Source organism: Prionailurus bengalensis, chromosome B3, assembly GCF_016509475.1.
Source record: "Prionailurus bengalensis isolate Pbe53 chromosome B3, Fcat_Pben_1.1_paternal_pri, whole genome shotgun sequence".
NCBI lineage: Eukaryota > Metazoa > Chordata > Mammalia > Carnivora > Felidae > Prionailurus > Prionailurus bengalensis.
The window spans coordinates 72,063,019-72,086,917 of record NC_057355.1 but is presented as its reverse complement, the minus strand read 5'-3'; the positions used below and the strand labels follow the sequence as shown (position 1 = coordinate 72,086,917).

Below are 23,899 nucleotides of genomic sequence, written 5' to 3'. Positions count from 1 at the left end.
GAGTCACCTATTCAGGACATCCATAAACAGAGGCGCGTGGGAAAAGATCCTCTGCCGGCGAGCGGACACTTCAGAGTCACAAAGCCAGCGTGTGAAAAAAGTCCCGCTTTCGCAGTTCTGGGGACAACCCTTCTAGAGTGGGATTCCCCTCTTTCACCCAGAGGGTTCCAAAACAGGGCCAACCCATGAGCTCTTCACAGGCACCCCCAGGTCCCTTGCATCACGTGGCCGCGCGGGGCGGGGGCGTCTGCTCGCCCGGGGGCCGTTGGCTGCCGCGGTGGGAGACGCGGTTTTAACCGCGGAACCCGGCGCCAGGCGGAGGGCGGGCCTCGGGACTCAAGCCTGCGCCCCTTCCCGTTCCCTCCCTTCCTGCGCTCGCCTCCCAATCCAGGCGCGGCTGCACTGGCGAGCTGCAGCTCTCTTCCGTTTACACGTCCACAGACTCGGGGAGGCGGAGGATGTGGAATATGGCATGTACGGGTAAGCCCGATGTTTCTGTGAGAAGACTTCTGGAGAAAATATTTAAAGGTTTTTGTAAAGAGGAATCCACAGTTCCTTTGAGTCAGTAACAAACTTAGTGACCCAAGTCTCGACCTTACTGTTCCCGCTGGCATACTGAAGGTGTTCGAAAACCCACTGAAACGGGACACCTTGCTGGAGTGCCCACACTCCAGAACCCCTCGCCCGGACGGCTCCTCCCCTTTGGCGAGGGGAGCTTGTTCTGGGCTCCAAGCCTGCCAGAGGGTTGGACCCCATTCTTTTCCCCCACCGCCATCAGCCCCGCTAGGGCTCCCGCCGCCCTCAGAGAGGGCTCTCGCGGCCTGGTCAACAGAGTCTGTACGTCCGCGGGGCAGGCAGCGCTTCCCGCCGCTTGTAATGGCCTCCGCCACAATCTAGGCAGCAGAGCTGCACTTGCGCAGTAGCGCCTACGAGGTGGCTGCTCTGCGTGGTTTATTCAGGTTGTCAGCCCTGCGGCGAGAAGATTATAAGGGCCGAATTTCGTCGGGGGTCAAAGTTACTGGAGAGAGAAGGGGTCCAGGAGTGAGAGAGATTTAAAAGAATAAGAAAGATCAAGCAGGCCCCAGCGAGATTTGAACTCGCGACCCCTGGTTTACAAGACCAGTGCTCTAACCCCTGAGCTATAGGGCCTCGCGAGCTAACGTCTCGCTTCTTTCTTTGAAAAGGAAAGTTTTTAATGCTGGTTCTTTGTTAGAGGATCAAGTGTAGGAGGCAGATCAAATCTGAATTTCGTTTCAATCAGTTTACTTTTGGAATTCGGTCAGCAGGCTCCTGCTAGGGATAACACAGTGTGAAGGCCAGTAACAGCAACCACCACTATTTTAAGATTGGAGAAATCTGCTTAACCCAACACAATCTAACACAGTGAAAGAGTCCACCTCCCCGCCCTCACACTGAAAATTAAGAGGGGAAACCAGGCGTAGAGGAAGTTGCCTACCATGGGTCTCTCAGCTGAAACTGGACCTTCCCACTTATTTTCTCTGTGACTCAGGATGGCTGCCGACTTTCAACCGCCTACCTCAAGTTCCTTACATGTAGGGACCTTTCTTACAGCTTGAGTTTCCACGCCAGAGCAAGCATTTGTTAATTCATTATTTAATTCATTTCTCCATTCAACAGACACTGACTGAACTCGAATTCTGTGCTAGGCACGAGGAACAAGGCATCAGATAGGGTCTTGAACTTGAAGTCCCTGTCATATAGTCTTGTGGAATAAAAGAACTTTACTTTTTTATGAAAGAGAACAGTGAAAAGTAGCTGTGCCAGGTGTGAGGGGGGTAGTGGACAGGGCTGAGCTTCGCAGATTCACAGTGAGCCATCACAGAGGCAGGCCTTCAGGTGGGGATGGGGTTTGAGCTGCACTTCGAAGGGAGATTAAGGCACAAGTCTGGGGGCGGAGTGATCTCTGGTACAAGAAAATATATGAGCAAAGTTGTGAGAGAAAAACGGAGGCATTTAAGGAGCCAAGGCAGAACAGTGGCTGGGGCAGATGTCTGACCTCCTGGAAGCATGGGAAGGTAAGACAGGTTAGTAGGAGACCAAGAGACTTTTGGAATGAGGTTACGCCCTTTAAAAAATTGAAAATGGAAACTCACCAGGCATTGATATGCAGAATGAATTGAAAGGAAGAGAAACCAGAGTCAAAGGAACATCAGAGACTGGCCACGGTACAGGTACGCAACTATAAAGCTGCAAGAGGGTGACAGTTATGGGACTGGAAAGGAAGGAAGGAATGAGGGAGAGAGAGGGAAAGCAGATTCAGCTGAAGTTAAATATGAATAAAGAGTCAGTCCAGAGTCAGGGAGGACTCTCAAATATTATATCTCAAAAAGGCAAGATGATATTTTCAGAGGGGAAAAAAAAGTCCAAAGGAGAGATAGGTATTTGGAATGGACAGAGGGGTGAATTGCTGGGATTTAGGTAGGCTGGATTTGAAGTGAGATTGGAGGAGTTTATGGGAATTGTACAATAGCTAGAATACTCGTGTCCTGAAGTCCACAGATTAATAGGCCATGATTAGATCAATTTACATGAATTATCCACTGAGTTAGAGCCTCTAAGAGTCATGTGTTCTTGAAGGAAGAGAGTACAAAAGGAAAACTGAGAAAGTCTGAACATGAACTGAATAGCTCTGTTGCAGGCATTTGTCCTATGAGTGACTCCCCAACATTTTTGAACATTGTCCTTATATTTGGTAATTTCACATAATATAAGTCTGTCTTAGAAAACTTGCTTTCCCAGCTGGGTGGACATGTGACCTAGGTTCCACCAGTAAGATTAATCCAAGGAAGATTTCAATTTAGGTGGTGAATGACACCAGAGGGAAATCCCATGTTTTTTCAATGGTGAGATAAAGGGCTTTCATAAGTCTGTAGACCATTATCTTTCTTCGGGTTGGGAAAATTCTTGGTCAACTTTTCAAATGCTGTTTTGCTATATTTTTCTTTATTCATTTATGAAACTGGAGTTAAACCTTCACACCTCGTCCTTCATTTCTTTTAACTTCTCTTCCATATTTTCTTTTTGTCTCTCCAGGTTGCATTCTGAATAACATACACGTAAGATACTACTGCTCTCTACAGCTGTGTTTAATCAGCTGTTATATCTGCCTACTGAGTCAATTGCACTTATAAATTCTAATTTTCAATTCTAGAAGTTCTATTTTATTCTTTTTTAAAACTATGAAGCCAAAAATTTTTCCAGTTTTACTGAGATATTATTGACATACATCACTGCATAAGTTTAAGCTGTACAGCATAATGGTTTGACTTCCATATATTGTTAAATGATCACTGCTTTGGCTTAGTAGCATCCATTATCTCATTTAGATACAATAAAAAGAGAGAGCAAAAAAAAAAAGAAAAAAGTTTTTCCTTGTGAGGAGAACTCAGGACTTATTCTTTGAGCGATTTTCATATATATCCTAGAACATGGGTAACTGTAGTCATCAGGTGTCCATTACATGTACTTAAGTACTTATTTATCTTGTAACTGATAATTTGTACCTTTTAACCACCTTTCTCCTATCCCCGTCTCCCCAACCCCTGCCTCTGGTAACCACAAATCTGATCTCTTTTTCTATGATTTTGGGGGGGGGGAGGTTTGTTTTTGTTTTTAAATTCCACATATAAATGAGATCATATAGTACTTGCCTTTGTTTGACTAGTTTCACTTAGCATAATGCCCTCAAGGTCCATCCATGTTGTCCCAAATGGCAATATTTCCTCATTTTTATGGCTAAATAATATTCATATATTATTATATTACATGTTGTGTGAGATATTATATATTAGATACTATATATTATATATAACAACTTTATTCATTCATTTGTCAGTGGACGCTTAGGTAGTTTTCATGTCTTGGCTGTTGTAAATAATGCTGCCATGAACATGCAATTGCAAGTATTGTTTTAAGCTAGTGCTTTCAGGGGTGCCTGGGTGGCTCAGTCAGTTGAGTGTCTGACTCTCGATCTCAACTTAGGTCTTGGCAACTTCAAGCCCCTGTTGCCCTCTATGCTGAGCGCAAAGCCTACTTAAGAGAAAAAAAAGGCAGCAAGTTGTTACTTTTGTTTCCTTTGGGTATTTTCCCAGAAGCAGAATTGTTGGATCATATGGTAGTTCTGTTTTTTATTTTTCTGATGATTCTCCATATTGTTTGCTATTGCGGCTGTACTAGTTTATAATCCCACCAACAGTAAAGCCAAATTTTGTAATTTCCTATTCCTTGCAGACATTTACCAGCTTGTTTTTTATTTCTTTAAACATAGTAATTATATTCATTTTAATATCTATAATGGATAATTCCAATAGTATTCTATCTACTGTTTTAGGTAATTCTTACTCAAGTCACTTTGTTTCACTTTGTTTCCTTGTGTAATTGGTCATCTTTTTCAATGAGCACTGCTCAATGTCTTTTCAAAATTATATGCAGTGAATTTTGGGGGCCAAGATGAAGGAGACTTCTTGAGGGGGAAAATATATATATATACACATATATACATATATATATACATATATATATATATATATATATATACACACACATACACATATAGCTTCGGTTTCTCCCAGGCACCTGGAGCACCATCAACGTGAAAGGACACTAAAAAAATGTTAGTGGCCAGACATTTGCTGAGCCTCCAAGATGATGTTACCAAGCTGTAAATCAGGGAGAATGGAAACCTGCAGTCACAGCTTCTCATTCTTTCTGTTTTCCCTTGCTAAGCTCAGCTGATTTCTGCTGAGCTCCATAACCATTATTGGAAGTAGGAGGATAGAGGTAGGTTTACTTCTTGTTCATCTTATGGGAACAGCTCTTTAATATTACGAATTTAAACTTAATATTTGGGGAGAGTGTCTCACCAGACTTTCTATTTTTGCTAGGTGCTGGGTCTTGACATCTGTCCCTATTGTTTCTCCCACCCAAAGAGGCTGCCAAAATTCTAGCCCAGTTTTGCAGTAATTAGCAAGTGTCTTCAGAGCTACAAAGGTCCGTGCTTCCCTTGCCTCTCAGATTCTGTCTTTTGTTTAGATTCTGGCCTAGTCGTTGCTTACTACCATTTTAAGTATTTTGATGCTTTTAAGAAGATTTGGTAAAATCTTATCCAATATTCTTATCATTTTTCCTCAAAGAGTTTGGTCCAAATTAATTAGCCCACAATTACTAGAAAGGACATTAGAGTTGGAAGAGCTGTAACATCAATCATATTCTACCACATGAACTGGGAAGCAAAGAAGGCATTACTGTAGGAAGAACACAAGGGAGAGCATGGGGAGGTGATAGTGAGAGAGGGAGCCTGCCTGCACACCTTCTGAGTCCCTGGCTGTGGCCCACTCCAGAGGCCTCAGCATGCTCCACTTTTGGAATCTATGAGATTTTTCTGGATCCTTACAGAAATCCTCCTTTTTTATTTTAGCAAAAATTGTTTTCAACTTAAAGACTCTCAAGTACCCTAAAGTGCTCTCAGTCTGTGCCTCTTTACCTTACCACTTTTGTCTTCTAATATTCAGATCAACATTTACCCAATGACAGGTGTATATTGACAACAGATCTCTGTTCCAGTCAACCTGATCCACTTATAATTCCCCAAACAGAACTCACACCTTTTTCAGTTGTGATCATTTGCTTATCATTTCTTCAACTAGAGTGATTTCCCTTTTCACCTTACCTGTCAAACACTACTTATCCTGGAAAGACCATCTCACTGTTCTAACTCAGAAAGCCTTTACTGTTTACCAAATAGATTTCATCTCTTCTGTCCTCTGAAATCCATGATACTTTTTCTTATCCTTGCTGTTCTTTCCATTTCACTCCCACTCTCAAAAGACTGAAGAGGACAGATATAATGGAGGTGACCCATGGCACCTAGGAAGTAAGCATCCAGCCTGACATTACCCACTCAACATATATTCAGTTGCTTATGAAATTATTGAATTGTTCTGTTCCCCTTCCCATATTTCTTCATCTTATATGAAAGACTGTCAAAAGGTAACACATATTTTAATTTTATTTTTTAGTCTTCCAGACCTACTTCTAAGTTGTGGTTTCCTATCTATTCCTATTTTTCTTATTTTACTTTTTAAAAAAGATTTTATTTTTAAGTAATCTCTACATCAAGGTGGGGCTTGAATTCACAACCCTGAGATCAAGAGTTGCCTGTTCTACCAATGGAGCTAGCCAGGCACCCCACCTGTGTCCATCTTTTTGAAAATGCAAAGAGGCGCCTGGATGGCGCAGTCGGTTGAGCGTCTGACTTCAGCCAGGTCACGATCTCGCGGTCCGTGAGTTTGAGCCCCGCGTCAGGCTCTGGGCTGATGGCTCAGAGCCTGGAGCCTGCTTCCGCTTCTGTGTCTCCCTCTCTCTCTGCCCCTCCCCCGTTCATGCTCTGTCTCTCTCTGTCCCAAAAATAAAAAAATAAAAAAAAGAAAAGAAAAGAAAATGCAAAGAAAGACACAAAGAAAGAACAAACGAGAAGGCAAAGAAAAAAGGGAAGGAGATTCTAGTGCATTTAGCTATAGACTACTAAGTTTATTTTGTTTTAAGAATCATATGCAAAAAAATAAAAAAAGAATCATATGCATTAACGGGGCACCTGGGTGGCTCAGATGGTTGAGCATCTGACTTCTAATTTCAGTTCAGGTTGTGATCTCATGGTTTGTTGAATGGAGCCCATGCACTGATGGCAAGGAGCCTGCTTAGGATTCTCTCTCTCTCTGCCCCTCCCCACAAGCATGCATGCTGTCTCTCTCTCTGTCAAAATAAATAAACATTAAAAAATCATATACATTAATATAACGTCCTCAGCTTATACCTCAGCTCCTTGAAGGGAAGGTTTTATGGTTCATACTTCTGAGTCTTCAGCTACCTAGCCAAGAGACCAGCACATCTCAGGGCATTAATAAGTATTTGAAATGGAGAGCTAACAAATGCAGATTTATGTGCAAAGAAAAAAGGATATCATAACCCACAGAAATCTGGACTACCATGGAATCTTTTACTTTCCTCTTCCTGGAATTCTTGGTAAAACAAACACTAAAAATCTCCAAGGGCATTCCAGCTCTCATACAGTTTAAGTGTAAATTCCAGGAAACCAGGTGGCACCTGAATTCAGGTGCCAATTCTCATATGTATGTGGTCACTAAATGGTGTGCCAGATACCAGCACACAGAGCATTCTCATGGAAAAGGGGAGAACTTACCTAAACATAAACATATGGTTACCTACTGAGAGTGAGAATCTCTAAGGTAATGTCCTCAACCAAACACTAAGCAAACACTAAGTAGAATCAGTTTGATGTGGCATGTGCCTTCAGCCCTGCTGGGCAGGTTCCCCTGGAAAATGTCTTGCCTCCTCTCTCAAGTTAGTGCATAGTTTCAGACTCCCAAGGAAACATGCTTTCCACTGGGAGAAGCCTCATTCTGTCCTGCTAAGTGGATGACCAGTGCCAGCCACCTTTCGGCTTTTCTTCAGGCCTGAGCAATGCTGGGTGTGGTCTGAGCTGCATCTGGGTGCTCTCAGGTTTGGCAAGTAAGGTAGGCAAAGGGGATTTTTCTTGGACTCAGCTTCTACAAGACTCTGCGTTTCTAAGACCTGGAGGGAATGGCCTTCAATCCCAAATAGGTTGAGCTTAATTGCAGGATTTGAGCAAGAGATTTCATGTTTTTAACAGTGTGAGGAAACTAAGACTGGGTATTTAGGGGATCAGAGCAAATGAAAACACAGTAGAGAATGTCACAAAACTCCCCAGAAACTGACTGAGATGAGTGGCCATGGAAATGCAGGTCCTTTAAAGGATGTGCGGTTCAGTTCTTTGACTCATGATGTGATTCTCATGACATGTGATTCTCACTTTGGACACCAGAGGGCCAGGGTTCAAACCTGTAAGATCCAAACCTATGATGCTTAAACTAAAAATGATAGTTACTTCCCAAGACTTCATTTCTGCATTTCATTCGTGTCCCCACCCCCATTTTGGACCCAACAACCTTGTAAGACTGTTCTGTCCCATCTATTAAAAGATTCAAACTTTGTAGTATCCTAAACACAAAATGGAGAAATGTGGCATGTAGCCGTACATAGCTCAACCAGAAGAGGGGAGGACAGTAGGGCTTAGTGTATAGCTATCCTTGAGCCGCTGATTCCCTCGACCAGCTGGGGAAGGGTGGCAGCTGACTTTCTACAAAAGTTGATGGCTTGCTTTTTTAAATTTAAGTTCATTTATTTATTTTGGGGGAGAGAGAGAGGGAGAGAGGGAGAGAGCGAGCAAGCGAGCAGGGGAGGGGTGGAGAGAGAATCCCAAACAGGCTCTGTGCTGTCTAAAGGAAATCTTTTAAGAATTGAAAAGTCAAGCCCTACCCTACAAACATTTGCCTGGTGCCCTGGAATTCCTGCTGACTTATTCTGCTTTCCATAGCCCCTTTAAATATCACCTGCAGATTACTCTGGTCTCTGTAAAAAGCTTTCTCTTGCTACTTCTGTTCAGACCTTCCACTACTGTCTTCTTGCCTTTGATTTCTTTCTCCCTACACTGCTCATGGCTGTCCAACTTTTTTTCTATCGGGATCATTTTGTAAGCACTGTTCTCAGGCATTATGCCCAGGTGAACCACAGGAATGCAGAGGGACTGAGTGGCTGGCTAGCTGGCTACCTCACTAGAGGAAGAATGTTTAATGGAACTCAAGTTTTTAGGTATGCGAAAGAGAAAACTTGAGGGACATTATCACCATCCTCAAATACCTGGTAGGCTGCCGTGAGGAAAGAGGAAATAGAAGTATTCCTGGTGATAAAAGAGAACCAACTCTCAAGTTACAGGAAATTGTTATTTATAGACATGTGTATGCATACACTTCCAAAAGAATCCTTTTTACATTTATTTTTTGAGAGACAGAGCACGAGTGGGGGAGGGGCAGAGAGAGAAGGAGACACAGAATCTGAAACAGACAGCACAGAGCCCAATGTAGGGCTCGAACTCACAAACCACAAGATCATGACCTAAGCCAGGGTTGGACACTTAACCAACTGAGCCACCCAGGTGCTCCTGTATATGCATATACTTAACGAAATGTGTAAAAGACTCATACACTGAAAATTATAAAACATTAATGAAGGAAACTAAAGAGGACACAGATAAATAGAAAAACATCCTGTGTCCATGGATTGGAAGAATCCAAACTATCCAAAATTGTTAAAATATCCAAACTACCCAAAGTGCTCTACAGATTCAAGGCAATCCATATCAAAATCCCAATGGCATTCTTTATAGAGATAGAAACAAACAATCCGAAAATTCACAGGAATTCACAAAGGTCCCTAATGTAAACTACGGTTCTGGGTGAGAATGATGTGTCAGTGTTGGTTCATCTATTGTAACAGATACACCACCGTGGTGTGGGATGTTAATAATGGAGGAGGCTGTGTATATGTGGGGGCAGGAGGTGTATGGGAACTCTTTATACTTTCTTTAGTTTTTTAATGCTTATTTATTTTTGAGAGAGAGACAGAGTGGGAGCAGGGGAGGGGTAGTGAGAGAGAGGGAGACACAGAATATGAAGCAGGCTTGAGGCTCTGAGCTCTCAGCACAGAGCCCAACGTGGGGCTCTAATCCATGGACTGGATTGCGAGATCATGACCTGAGCAGAAGTTTGACCCTTAACCTACTGAGCCACCCAAGCACCCAAACTCTTTGTACTTTCTAATCAATTTTGCTGTGAACCTAAAACTGCCCTAAAAAATAAACTCTATTTAAAAACCCCACAATATTTCTGGATTTCCATGTATCTAATAATGCAGCTTGTTATAAAACATAAATACAAAAAGCAAAATATAACAAGCAAATATAAGAAGCAAAATATAAGAAGCATTGTAAGAATAAGATACATAAGACACAAAAGTTGACAGAACTAAGAGGAGAAATAGAAAAATACACAGTTATCATCGGATATTTTAACAATCCTCTCTCAGTAGGTGTTAAACAAGTAGACAAAATATCAGTAAGGGCATAAAAGGTTTAATCAACACAGTAACCAATAAATATATGGTTGTGAGAGGTAATAGAATAGATTCCTCAATAAATTTTGCATAAATTTTACTATGCATCTTTGAGTAGCTCAGTTGATAGAGTGGAGGACAGTAGGATGCACATCCTGGTAGACATCCTTAGGTCTCTGATTAAGATCAAAGGAGAGTTCAGGTATTGCACACTACGGACAAGGGTGTGGACTCCACCTTGTCTAAGCCCATACAATGGACATGATAAAAAAAAAACACACTTGGACTTAGAAAATCAAGTGAAATAGATTGTAAATATAAACTCTATTTATAATTTGTTTTTTCTTTGAATACTGGGTACAATTGCAGGATTTCTGCCCCAATAGTCATACAGAAGTCTGTGGTAAGTCTTTGAAATTAGGAGACCAAGTATTCTACTTTTGAGAGTTGAACAAAAAAGGAACCACACAGTAGTGGGTGACATTCCCTGTTCTTGGGCTGAGATCTTGCAGGTGCATTGTTCTGGGACCTCAGCCTTCCCAGGCTTAATGTCTCTGAAGTTCTTTCACAGATGAGAAAGATCTCCAGCAGCAAGTTTTCTGGGGGCCTCAGGCGATTGTTTTGGGCATGTACTGAACTTTCCAAATGGTCCAGGAGAGGGTAAGGCTGCTAGCATTTCTCCTAGTTTCTCCTGCACCCTTGCTTATCATTATGTCTTACCCAGCAGGACAAATAAACATGCCCAGAGATCACAGAAGATAGCACCATTTTCCATTTTCTGTGGTTCATTTGAGATCTCTGTGTTTCTACAGGTGGGTATCCTTAAGTGGAAGCTCTATCGAAATCCCAAAGGGTGGTGAAGTGGCCACTACCATTGTCCAGTATTGGGAGGCCCTTTTCCCTGTCCCTAACATTAGGATTCACTAGGGGTGCCTGGGTGGCTCACTCAGTTAAGCATCTGACACTTGGTTTTGGCTTAGGTCATGATCTCATGGTTAGTGGATTTGAGCCCCACATCAGACTCTGCGCTGGTGGTGAGGAGCCTGTTTGGGATTCTCTCTCTCTCTCTCTCTCTCTCTCTCTCTCTCTCTCTCTCTCTCCCTCTCTCTCTGCCTCTCTCCTGCTTGTGCTCTTGCTCTCTCTCAAAATAAATAAACTTAAAATAATTTAAAAAAACATTAGGCTTCACTATTTTGCCAGGCTTTTCTCCCTCACTTATAAATTTATTTTATTTGTGATTTCTCATTTATTCCCACTGCTGTCAATTAAGCACACATATCTTCCCTGGACACTGCTCTCAAGAGGTCTCAGGTCTTTGACTTCCTCAATTCTTTTTCCTCACTTCTACCAGAATTCTAAATTACAAAACTGATCTCCAGGGCGGTGGTTCTCAAAGCATGTTCCCTGGCTCAGTAACAGCATCAGCTCGCAACTTATGAGAAATGCAAGTTCTCAGGTTTACTAAATGAGAAATTGCAGGGGTTGTGTCCAGCAATGGCTTTTTAACAAACCCTGCAGGTGATTGGGTGCACGTGAAAGTTTGAGAACCGCTGCTCTGTGCTTAAAACCCTGTCCCTCTCTCCAGTTATTTGTCTCCACACAAGTGGCCCCAATGTGCCTACACCTATACCCTTGAAAATGCATTGCAGTTCTTTTTCTGAGAGCCCCACAGAATATATCAGAGTTAGCATTGCTCTCTTTATGTTGAAGCTTATGGGATTCCAGAAAGAGATCTCTGCCTCTATGCCCTTTTTCCCCTTTTTATAAGGACACCAGTCATATTAGATTAGGGCCCACACTAAAGACCTCATTTTAACTTGATTACCTCTGTATAGACCCTGCTTCTAAATATGGTCACATTTTGAGGTACTGGGGATTTGGACTCTATAGATCTTTTTTTCGAGGGCAGGGGGCATGGGAGAGGGGGACAGGATTCCACCCATAACAAGGACCGTAGAATTTTACAGGAGGCTCTTGGGGGGTGGGGGGGGTGGGGAATATCCTTTATGTGTCCCAACACCACCATGGGATTATTTTTCCCTTCTCTTGGGAAGCATAATTGATTAATAGACAATGACTATTGTCTATTTTTAGGAAAGTAAGCCCGGTCTGGCGGCTTCTTCCCTGACATAGGCTGTATATTTGCAAGAGAGAGGGAAGCATAAAGCATAACCATACACAACCTCCCTGTTTAAAGCTCTTTGTGTAAAGTTGCCCCCAAATATCCTTAATTTTATCAAATAAATAATGTTAGCCAAATATGATTGCATGTCACCAGGGAGCCACAATTTCCATCTTCAGAAGGCAGAAAATTAGCCGAAACATCACCCAACCCACATCCCCCAGCCTTTCTCTGTGACACAGGCACCTGTTTTTCTCTGAAGACTAGGCACTAACTGAATTTATTTCTCTGCTACTGCCACACACTAACAAAAGAGACACATCAGCTATTGGCAGTCTGTAATTTCCACTTGGATGTAATCAAAAGGAGCATGGAAACCAAAGTTTGGTAGGCTCAGAACAGAAACGCTGACATTTGGAGAACTGAGGTGTGTCTACCTTCCCTGTGTCAAGAAGAGAATAAGTGTGAATCTTTTTTCTCCCCCATTCTGGAACCTGGCTTGGGCTTCCGGGGAAGATGAGAAGAGGGAAGTTCTCCGGAATCCTGGGTGCTAGGAGCACCCGTGCGGGCTCAGAATCACGGCTCTGTCCCCAGGGAAGGGCGCCTCTGGCTATCTCCGTCCTCCGTAGTCGCCCGTAATAACAGGCGCCACGTGGCTACTACTGATCAGGGGAAAGGGGACCTGTCTGGCAGACGAAGAGTTCTAAAGAAAGGGACTGAAGGCTTCCCAGCAGCAGGAACCGATCCATTCTGACACAGCCTTCCTTTCGGGCAAGCAGGACGGGGGGAGGAAGACTCTGTAGACTCTGTTCCGTCCAGACTAGGGAGCTGGCGGAGATTGGCACCGCCTATTTGCAGTTAGGTCTCAAAGGAGCAAAAGGGAACCAGGAGGCAAGCTTTTTTTCTCGGTGGTTTTAATTCACGTCCTACGCTTCCTGGAGACTCGAAGGCTTCTCTCCTGGCTTCGGAACCGAAAAGTATCAAACTCAAAATGTAGCAAAAGCTGCTGCTTTGGTCTTCTTTACCCCACCAGCCCCACCCCGAAGCTATCTGGAGTCAAAAAGAGTTCATTCATCCGTTCAATAAATACTTTCTGAGCGCTTACTAGGTGCTAGGCGGAAGCTGACGCGACCCCTGTCTTTGGAATGCTCTTAAGGTTCTAGATCCCAAGAGCTTCGCTTCCGGAGCGGATGGTTTGGTTTGAAGATCTTTCCCTTTAGTTACTGGAGTGAGAAGAGCTGTTCCGAGGTGGGCGGATGCAGATTGGAATCCTAGTGGAGCGAAGCAGGGAGGGAAGAGTCTCTTCCTTAGGGTCCTTTGGTGATACCTACAATCTTGGTCCCAGGTTGAAGGTTTAAAGACCAATGCTGTAAAAAGGAGCAGAAATGTATGAGTAGGAAGTGTAGGCAGCCCACTTCTGTGGATTTGGTAGCGTGGCCGAGCGGTCTAAGGCGCTGGATTTAGGCTCCAGTCTCTTCGGGGGCGTGGGTTCGAATCCCACCGCTGCCAGGGTTTTGTTTCTAGTCATAAGTAGTCACGGCCTTTGCCTTCACTCCAAATAAAACTATAGTACCCCTGCGGGATTTGACCAAAACTCAATGTGTGGATTTTCTGACTACTCGGCTCTTGACTGATGGGGTGGGACTAGTGAATGAAGGACTCCGTTTTACTGGCAGGGAGCTCACAAGCAGATCTTTAAAAGACGCACTCCTCCGGATCCCCAATCCCCCCCGCCGCTGTTTGGAAGGGAGAGGATAAGGCCTTGCTGGCCAAAGGATGGCATTTAACCTGGGCACTTAGGAGAGGAGAGGTAGTCTTGGAATCTTGACAGAACCTTGAAAGTGCAGTAAACAGGTAAGGTGGGGCACGGAAGGGGAGCAGGGAATGAAGTCAGCCTTTGCTCCTAAGCGTTAACTCGGAAAATTTCAGCAGTTCCACTCGGAGCCAAAGTAAAAAAATTCAGACAGTTGCACAGGGCGCCCAAAGTGTCCCTGTGGTCCCCGGTGCTGCCTCTCGGACCCCTAATGCGTTACCTATAGGATGTTCCGTCTTATTTCTCTTTCCAGGTGCCTCTGGTCTCTCTGCTACTACGGCACCCCCTCCCAACCCACAGTCTGTCTCTCCCTCCAAGTTCACCACAGGACAGCAAAGGAGATGTGTTAAGCAGGAAGCTTATCGTCAAGGGAGGCAAGTTCTCACCAGGTCAGGTAAGTGATTCAACCACCAGACTTGAGCCAGGCCAGGAAGACCACTCTGACTCTTACCTAGCCCCCAAAGAGTCCTAGAATGGGTTTGAAGTAAGAATTTGAGCTCTTTAAGGAACATTCTCACTTTCTGGCCTTTGAGGGCAATGCCTTTCCTGCGCCATGTACGTGTATAGCCTTTGGTACCTAGAGGGTGCATTAAGCATGATTTGGATACATACACATGTTTATGAATATATACTGCATTCAGATTTGAATCCAGGCACTGTCCCCTCCTCAAGGCTTTGAGAAGGAGTTCTCTGCTCATTTTAGTAGATGGTGGTGGAACCTGACTGGCCTGTGCCCTAAAGGAGGCAAGAGTTAAGTTTGTCCATGTGGCTTGTTATTCTAGTCAACATCAACAATAGTGACATTTTTGGACCGGATAATTCTTTACTGTGGGGGTCAGAGGTCATGTGTAGTATAGGATGTTTAGCAGTATCCCTGGCCTTTACTCACTGGATACCAGTAATACTGTCTCAGTTATGACAACTGAAATGTCTCCAGACATTGTCAATGTCCCTTAGGAGACAAAATCGTTCTTAAAGACTGAGGGTACTACTATTATGTTCCCACTTTGTGGCTTGTTTTCTCAGTCTCTCAACAGTGTCTTTGAAGGGCAAAGTCTCCTAATTTTGATGAAGTACAATTAATCATATTTTTCTTTTATGGATCATGCTTTTGGTGTTGCTTCTAAAAAAAATCTTTCCCTGATACAACTTGATAAAGATATCATTCTAAGTACTTTATAGTTTGGGTTTATGATCAATTTTGAATTATTTTTTTATGTGGTGTTAAGTAGGGATCAAAATTATTTTTTAACATTATTGAAAAAACTACCTTTCTAAAGAACACATTTATCGTGATGAGCACTGAGTAATGTGTATAGAATTGTTGTATGACTATCTCATACACCTGAAACTAATATAACACTGTGTTAGCTATCCTGGAATTAAAATTAAAAACTTAATAAAAAATAAAAAGTAAATTAAAAAAGACTACCTGTCTCTACTGAATTGCCTTTGAAACTTTGTCAACAATCAATAGATAATTTACGTATGGTTCTATCTCTGTACTCCTGTTTCATAGATATATTTTTTATATTTTAATACCAATACTATGGTCTTGATTAGAGCAGCTTTTATGAGTCTTGATGTCAGTCAGAGTGAGTTTGCTCCAACTTTGTTCTTCTTTTTAAAGTTGTTTTGGGCATGCTATATCTTTGAATTTCCATAGGGATTTTGGAATTAGCTAGCCAATTTCTAAAACAAAGGAAAAAGAAAAGAGAAACCAGAGTCACATGGGTGGCTCAGTTGGAAGCACATGGGACTCTTGATATCATGAGTCATGAGTTTGAGCCCCGTTTTGGGTGTAGAGACTACCAAAAATAAATAAACTTTAAATTAAAAAAATGTCTTAAAAATACATTTTAAAACCTTGTTATTTTGATTAGGATTGCATTGAATCTATAAATCAACTTAGGGATAATTGATATCTTAATGATATTGAATCTTCTCATTCACAAACGTGAAATGATCCAAGGATCCTTGTATTTAGGTTTTCTTTTATCTATCTCAGCATTTTTTTTTCCTGGTGTACAAATCTTGGACATATTTTGTCCCTAAGTATCTCACATTTAATGTAAATTGGATTGTTTTTAAAATTGTCAGTTTCTGATAGTTCATTGCTAGGTACAATTATATATATATAGATACAGTATATAGACAGTAATATATGCAATTAATTGTAATATTTGCTTTATATCCAACAACTTTGCTGGATTCACTTATTAGTTACAGCTTTCTGTAGATTCTGTAGGAATTTTACATAGATTTTCATGTTTTCTTAGGATAAAAGATACCTTTACTTGTTTGTTTAAACCTAGATGCCTCCTGGGGCACCTGGGTGGCTCAGTCGGTTGAGCGTCTGACTTCGGTTCAGGAGCCCCATGCCAGGCTCTGTGCTGACAGCTCAGAGCCTGGAGCCTGTTTCTGATTCTGTGTCTCCCTCTCTCTCTCTGCCCCTCCCCCGCTCATGCTCTGTCTCTCTGTCAAACAATAAATAAACATTAAAAAATAAATAAAAAAAAAAACCTAGATGCCTTCCATTTCATTTTTTCCCCCATTATTGATTGGGCAAGAATCCCCTGCACCATGTTGAACAAAAGTGATGAAAGCAGATGTCCATGTTTACTCCCAATCTTATAGGGAAAACATTCAGTCTTTCATCATTGAGCATGATATTAGCAGAAGTTTTTCATAGCTTCCCTTTATCAGGTTGAGGAAGTTTCCTTCTTTTCCTAATTTGCTGTGAGTCTGTGTCTGGAATGAATGTGGACTTTGTCAAATGCTTTGTCTGCATTTTTGGGTAAGATCATATGATTTTTCTTTTTAGTCTGTTGAAATAATAAATCACATTGATTTTGAATATCAAACCAACTTTGCTTTTCTGGGATAAATCCCACTTGATCCAGATGTATTGTTATTTTATATATTGTGGATTCAACTAGCTAAAGTTGTTCAACTAGGAGGAACTGGATTTCATATTTTAGCCCCTGACTGGTGCACTCACTCTTGAGTTACAGCTTCTTACCCTATTCTTGTAAGAGAGATCTTCATTTTGTTGATCCACAACCAACAAAACTGGCAGAAGGAAGAAGTAACAGATACTTGTCCTTGGCTCAAGTAATTGCAACTCAACATCCCCAGGCCATCACACTCTAAGACAAAGCCCCCCCAGTTCCCCCTCATCCCACAACCAGACAGGAACCGAATCTTCTCAAGTGCAACCTGTGCATTGGAGTCTGGAGGAAGCCTGAGCTACCACTGCCCCCTTGTGTACGATTTATCCTGCACAATATCCATCAGGACCCCTAGTCTCTCCTAATGTGGAAAATCTCTGAAGTGTCCTGCAGATCACTCTGGGAGTGGCACCAAACCCTCCCCCAAGATTCCCCGCCTCCCATAGCCTCCCAGATTCCTGGGCTGAACTTTGGGAAGAACGCTGTGGCGCTGGAAGGGGCTTCTCTATCCCATCTCTTCTATAAACTGTGTAAAAGGTCATGGAAAAGCCAATACGTTAGAATATATTGATAAAGTCAGCTCTGAGGATTAAATGAATGATTTAAGATCCATGCAATCTTGAACTGGAAGGCCCATTCTCAGCTGTCATTTCGGGTATGTATTTGGTCCTAGAACTAAGGCTAGTTCAGTCCAGAGCTCACCCCAGGTGTGTGGGAGGAGATAAGGAGGTGAGAAGCCTTGGGTCATCCTGAGATACATAAAAGAACGAGGCTGAAAGACAAATAGAAGAACATGGAGGGATTAGGGAAGAACCCTTCCGATACGTGGCTCCACATTATAATCTGTGAACAACTTCACCTCTGTTCCAGCACACAGTCCTTACCAAGTCACATGGTCTGGCATGTGGTAGTCAAGCAGCATTGCGACTGCCACTCAGGCATTGAACCTGGCAACTTCTTGGCTGTGTCACAGCAGGTATCCAGAGAAACAGCCTGTGTCAAGCAGGTTTGGACATGACAGGTGGGACAAGTGAGAAGTCCTTAAAAGAAATAGAACTGCTTGTTGGAATATCCTCAGGCACTGGTTTTCTCTGTTGGCTGCATGTGAGAAACTATAGAATATTGATGCCTGGATACCACCCATAGAGATTATGAGGTAATTGGTCTAGAGCCCAGGTTCACGTCAGAATTTTTAAAAGTTCCACACGTGATTCTAATGAACAGAGCTTAGAACTACTGCTCTAGGGATGTCATGATTATTTTGGCTGTGATGTGCTGGAGCAAAAACCCGACAGAACCCGAAAGCTCTTTTGAAAACTGGAGGCAGCTATCAAATGAAGGCAACTTGTAAACAGGGACAGAATATCCTGCAATAATAAAAACTGCCTGATGGGAGAGGGGAGCTGCAGGGACTGGCAGTCACAGTCTAGCCTCTGTGCAGCTGCAGGACCGTCTCCTGTCACTTCTCACTAAAATGTTTTTCTCGGAAAAATGAGCACATCGTGTCCCTGAGCTCAGAGGAAAGCCTGGAGATGACGTTCCTTCCTGGGGCTTGGGCATAGCTCTGCAGTGTGTGTGGAGACCGGCAGAGTTGGTCAGCAGGGAACTTGAGCGCTGCTCTCTCTACTCACCTGGACATTCCCCTGCACAAATTCTGGAGTGACAGGAGCAGTCTCAGAGGGTTGATTTTGCCATGCTTAGATGACAATGTGGTGGCCTGGGAAACCTCTAAGGTCCTAAAAGCCCTCAGATTCAAAAGAAACGAGCACCCGCTCTATGAGAGCAGAAAGAAGACATCTCCAAGTGTCTTAGGAATGGAGTGTAAAACCATATAAGGGGCTTCGCTTCCTCTGAAGAAATAATTTAGCAGAGACACATGCCTGAACTCTTTGATATCTCACCTAGTAAAAGAAAGGACTGTAGATTTCCATTGGCATCTAGGTTGTTGGTTAGATTCTAGCTCTAAGTAGGTGTTCAGGCATTTGCAAATGCCCTAGATCTCCGTTTGATAAGACATGCTCCCTCGGAGCAAGGATTTTGTGGCTTTAATTAGCTTGAATACTTCATTGATCTTCCCTAAGATATTTGTAGCAAGACGGAGAGGAAGCCAACATAGTCGACACCTGCAAAAGGCCCACAGCCTTCTCTTGTGTTACAAATTTCATTCACTTATTACTCATGTATTCTTCATTCACTCAGTAAAATATTCCTCTTTAAGCCGTGGGTGGGAGATGGACAATCCAGAGTCTACGAGGAAAGTAAGCTTTCGCGATGAGCCCTACGGTTTCTCTGTCCCTTCCTCCATATGTTCTTGAGATTTAGGACTTCAGAACACAAATCTATGTAATAGAACGGAGATGTAAAGGAAGGTAGTTACCATCAGAAAAAACCAGGCAGAGCCACTACAAGCCAGCGGTAGCGTGGCCGAGCGGTCTAAGGCGCTGGATTAAGGCTCCAGTCTCTTCGGGGGCGTGGGTTCGAATCCCACCGCTGCCAAGTGAAATTTTTACCAGCAGCGGAACTGAGGTCAGAGGATGACGAATAATCACTCCAGTGTCTACATAGGTAGCACCGGAATGGGTCTGGGGTGAGTACACGAGGGTGAACTTTCAGGTCAAGTGCAGAGAGCGCCTGCTTTCTGGCCTGGGTAGCGCTCTGGAAAGTTTTGCCAACCCGCAACATTTTGATAAGTCTTCAAAGACGAAGTTCACCAGGAGGTTAAGGGACGGCAAGAAACAAATGTTAAGACTTCACAGTGGCAGGTGTGTCCACAGAAGTAGCTGTCACACGCGGATTGATATAAGGATTGATAGAAGGGCTTGGAAGGGACAGGGAGTGCTTTTTTGTTTTACGTTTTTCCCACTCATAAACGGAAACGCACAGAGGCTTTGCAGCCAGTCCCGGAGCAAAACGTCCAGAGGAAACTCCTTTGGCAAGATCACAGGGCTCAGACCCTAGGGCTGCACTGTCGCCCGCACGTACCTGCAACTTTTGCGCCGGCTCCTGGGTTCTTAGGTCCCCGTTGGCCTGTTTCCTGGAGCCTTCCGGCTCGCGTTTCTGCCTCCCCACTCCCAAGCCCCGTTTCTGCTCTCTCGACGCAGTGTCTCCCGGTTCCTCCAGGTCTTCTCGGCCAGAAAGCGAGAAGGAAGGACACGGCTGAGCGAGACTGTCCGAAGATGTGTCTCGGAAAGGAGGCAATGCCCGCGGGAGGAGGGGGGTGTTTCGGTTTTCGCAGACCTGAGTCAGGGATCCTTGATGACCAACTTGGAAAATAAGCTCACTGACCCTAAGCGCTTGCTCTCAGAAAGCCCGAGAAAGTTTCGACCCCAAGTGCGAACTCCTATCAGACATTTTCACGTCTTGAACTGTCAGAACTTCCGGACCTGTGTGTGTGGTTTGGGGGCTCCCCCGAAGAGTGGATGGGTGGAACCCAAGTGCAATCTAAGATTTGCCCCTCTCACTGTGTCTCTTGGGGGAGGTTGTGGTGAGAGCGCTTTTGGGCAACGGGGAGAAACTTCCTTTCGAGGAGGGGGTGAAGAAACGGAGGTGGTCCGTGTCCTTAAAAGAATGACCAAGAGAAACCAAGTGTCTGGGCTGCTTCTCCATCTAGGAGTTCGAGTATGGTTGTTCCTCTTTTGCTTAAGCATACTCACTTAACAAAATCACAATCCTTATTTAAAGAAAGCCTTCTGTCCCCGCACTCACCTGGCTCATCTAGAATGGAGAGAAACAGTAATGCTAGACTGGCCTCAATTTAAATTCATGGCAGTGATCTCAAGCGTGTCTGCATGACAATCTTACAAGTTTTCGAGAGTCCTCTACTATATAGGATTCTTAAAGACTGCTGTTTCATCCCTTCTCAAAACAGCCATCACCTCCTCAGGCATTCTAATGCTCAGCTTTCTCTTTCACCGAGAAAACAGAAGCAGTCACAGGAGAACTTCTACAAGGTCCTCATCCACCTGCTGCTTTCTGAGTATCTTTAGGACTCCCGTTACTGTGGATGATCTATGCGAGATCCTAGCTAAGGCCATCTCTACCCTTGGTGCAGGAGATGCCGTCCTCTCTTGCTTACCCCAAAACATTCTTTCCAACACTTGTTTCTTCTCTGTTCTGCGGGATCATTCCCATCAGCCTACGCGGCTATTAAGATCCAATTATCAAATAAAAATAGCACGTTCTGGCAGCAATGATGGGAGCAGATACAAGGCTCGCTTTATACTCATGGTCACTCTAAATCTTCATGCGGCTTTTCCTAGGTCTCTTAGTATCACGCTAATAAGTGGTGCAAAGGCCTGAAATTTGGTTGCATGGGTGGAGTGTGAGAATGGACATTTCTGTTTTCTCCTTAACCTCTTTCTCCCCAACGCTGGTAGGAGGTGATGTAGATCAAGATGTATGCACCTTCCACAAATTAGTGAGTGCCTATTTTTTGCCAAGGATTGACCTTGGCTGGAGGAGGTAAGGTTGTGATCCCAGGGAATTCACTTCCTAGAAGTCAAAGGATTACTTTCTCAAACAAATGGTGATGTTCAACCCAATCACCTTCCATCTAGATTACAAAATGTGAAAATAAGTGAAGAGGTTAAGTATGAGGTAGTGTGGCAGAGTGGTCTGAGGTGCAGGGTTTAGGCTATCGTCTCTTGGATTTGTAGGTTTGAATTCCACCACTGCTAATGAATGCTTTGATGTTTTTAAAATTTAAAAAAATCCATCCTTTAAACTTCTCTTATGTACTAAAAAGTTAGTACAAAAAAATGTGATCAATAGCAGGTGTCTAGTCATTGAGGGAGACCCTCACAATCCAGCCGGGTACATATTACTGATCCCTCAGTGAGAAGACATATAAATTTCCTTTTTCTATAATTTACAGAGAAAAGGGAATTGCTGCTCCATGAAATAATTGAAATGTTGTGGTCTCCCAAAACCATTCTGATCAAAAAGAACTAGGCCGATTTCAGGTTTGGGGCAAGAAACATACATGAAGAGCTGGCAAGGAAGCAAGAATTTCTGCAAGCTACTAGGCCATGGCAAAAGTTCTCAGGAGCCAACAAGTTTCCACTGGCCAAAGATGGAACAAACGGATGACCAAAAGGAATACCTACTCCAAAACATTGAATATAAAAACATATAATGATCTCCTAAAGGCAGAAAGAAAAACAACCCATTGATCACCAGTGGGGACAACCAGGGAGAAAATTATTTAATGTGAAATTCGGCAATTAATGGGTTAGAATCAAGCATTATCCCTACCTATTAAATGTTCATTCTGTTTAAGATAACCAAGTAGCCCTAGCTGGTGAATAAAACTTCTGTGAAGAGGAAATCAAGCCAGTAAATATGGATGAAATATAAAATTGGATATCATGATTTAGCTGTGATGATATTAATATTTAAGGATAAGCTGATGGGGCAATTTGCAATGGAGGGATCAGGCTCTCTGTATGTGAACCCACTGATCAACACTAACATTTAAAATTGAAAGATTATGTGACTTTTGAGCTGATACTCAATACGTGAAGTACATAGAATTGCTTCTGAAGTACTTTTGTAAAAACTCTAACCTTAATCAAGAATTGACAGTTAATGTTCTATTTTCAAGAAATGAAAGAGCAGTATAAATTAAAATGAAGGAAAGCATTAGATTTGGAAAAACGTATAACATTGTCCAAAACAACTGATTCATTTCTTTATTATCTCACTGGCAGAGAGAGAAAAGAGGAGAGACACAGAGACACTGAAAGAGACTGATCCAAAATAGAGGAGATTTACACACAAAGCAAATATATGCGTAAAATCTGTTTCGCTCTTGATTAGATTAAAACCTCTTTATGTGCCATTTTGAGAAAATCAGGGAAATTTCAATATGCATTATGTAATAAATGTTACAAAAGAATGAATACTAATTTTCTTAGGTATAAATTTGTGGATATGTAATAATGTTCATATGATTAGAGAACCATACTGAAATATAAATGGTGATAATACATGATATAGGTTTGTTTTATCATACTTCAGATAAGAGGAAATAGAAGAGGGGACCCAGGCTGGTTCAGCTGGTAAAGCATGAGACTCTTGATCTCAGGATCATGAGTTCAAGCCCCACATCCAGTATGGAGCCTACTTAAAAAAAAAAAAAAAAGAAGAAGAAGAAGAAGAAAAAGGGATAGATAAATTAGTAAAACCCTGAAGATTGTTGAATCTGGGTAATGATTATGATTATGGTATCTCACCATTTACTTTATATGAAAATTGATAAAATAAAGATAAAAATGAAATTCCTTTAGACTTGTGAAAATGTTACATTATGCTTAGTACTTACAAAAATCTGATGCGAAACATCAACTTCACTTATGTAGTAAAAACATTCTCATTCTCTAGAACCAAGTAAGACTTACTATTCTATTTTTAGTGTCCTGATTTGTATCTCCAATGTGTAGGTGTTGTTTATTTTATATTTATCCTGCTCATCTATGATTGGACTATTTCATTGTGCAGATTAGTTCCCATTGGTTCAGATTACTGTTATTTTAACTACGTTTACCAAAGTTTTCTTTGTACTTCTTACTAAAACTCCTGTAACATTAGGGTTAGATATTCAGGATTAACCACTCATTATTTGAAAAAAATTTTTTTTAATATTTATTTATTTTTGAGACAGAAAGAGAGAGACAGCATGAACAGGGGAGGGTCAGAGGAAGAGGGAGACATAGAATCTGAAACAGGCTCCAGGCTCTGAGCTGTCAGCACAGAGCCTGACACGGGCTCGAACCCACAGACCGCGAGATCATGACTTGAGCTGAAGCAGGACGCTTAACTGACTGAGCCACCCAGGCGCCCCTAACCACTCGTTATTTTAACATTTACATTTTATATTCTATACCTTGTTACTCTTAATGTTTTGGGGAATAGTTCTCTTAGAGACTGGTAAGTCAGTATATATACATCTGAATAAATAAAATTAGTCAAATAAATTTATTAATTTTTCAATTAATACACTTTATG

At 42.6% G+C, this 23,899-nt stretch overlaps 1 long non-coding RNA gene and 3 other non-coding genes across 4 annotated transcripts; 3 read left to right on the top strand and 1 right to left on the bottom strand.

The window, feature by feature from the left end:
- The first annotated feature begins 255 nt into the window (after nucleotides 1-255).
- LOC122467687 lies at nucleotides 256-23,175 on the top strand. Its single transcript, XR_006293045.1, has 3 exons — nucleotides 256-480; nucleotides 14,197-14,337; nucleotides 22,913-23,175. It is a non-coding gene; the product is annotated as an uncharacterized LOC122467687 (long non-coding RNA).
- TRNAT-UGU lies at nucleotides 1,077-1,149 on the bottom strand. Its single transcript has one exon. It is a non-coding gene; the product is annotated as a tRNA-Thr (tRNA).
- On the top strand, nucleotides 13,558-13,639 carry TRNAL-UAG. Its single transcript has one exon. It is a non-coding gene; the product is annotated as a tRNA-Leu (tRNA).
- TRNAL-AAG lies at nucleotides 19,309-19,390 on the top strand. Its single transcript has one exon. It is a non-coding gene; the product is annotated as a tRNA-Leu (tRNA).
- Nucleotides 23,176-23,899: the final 724 nt, after the last annotated feature.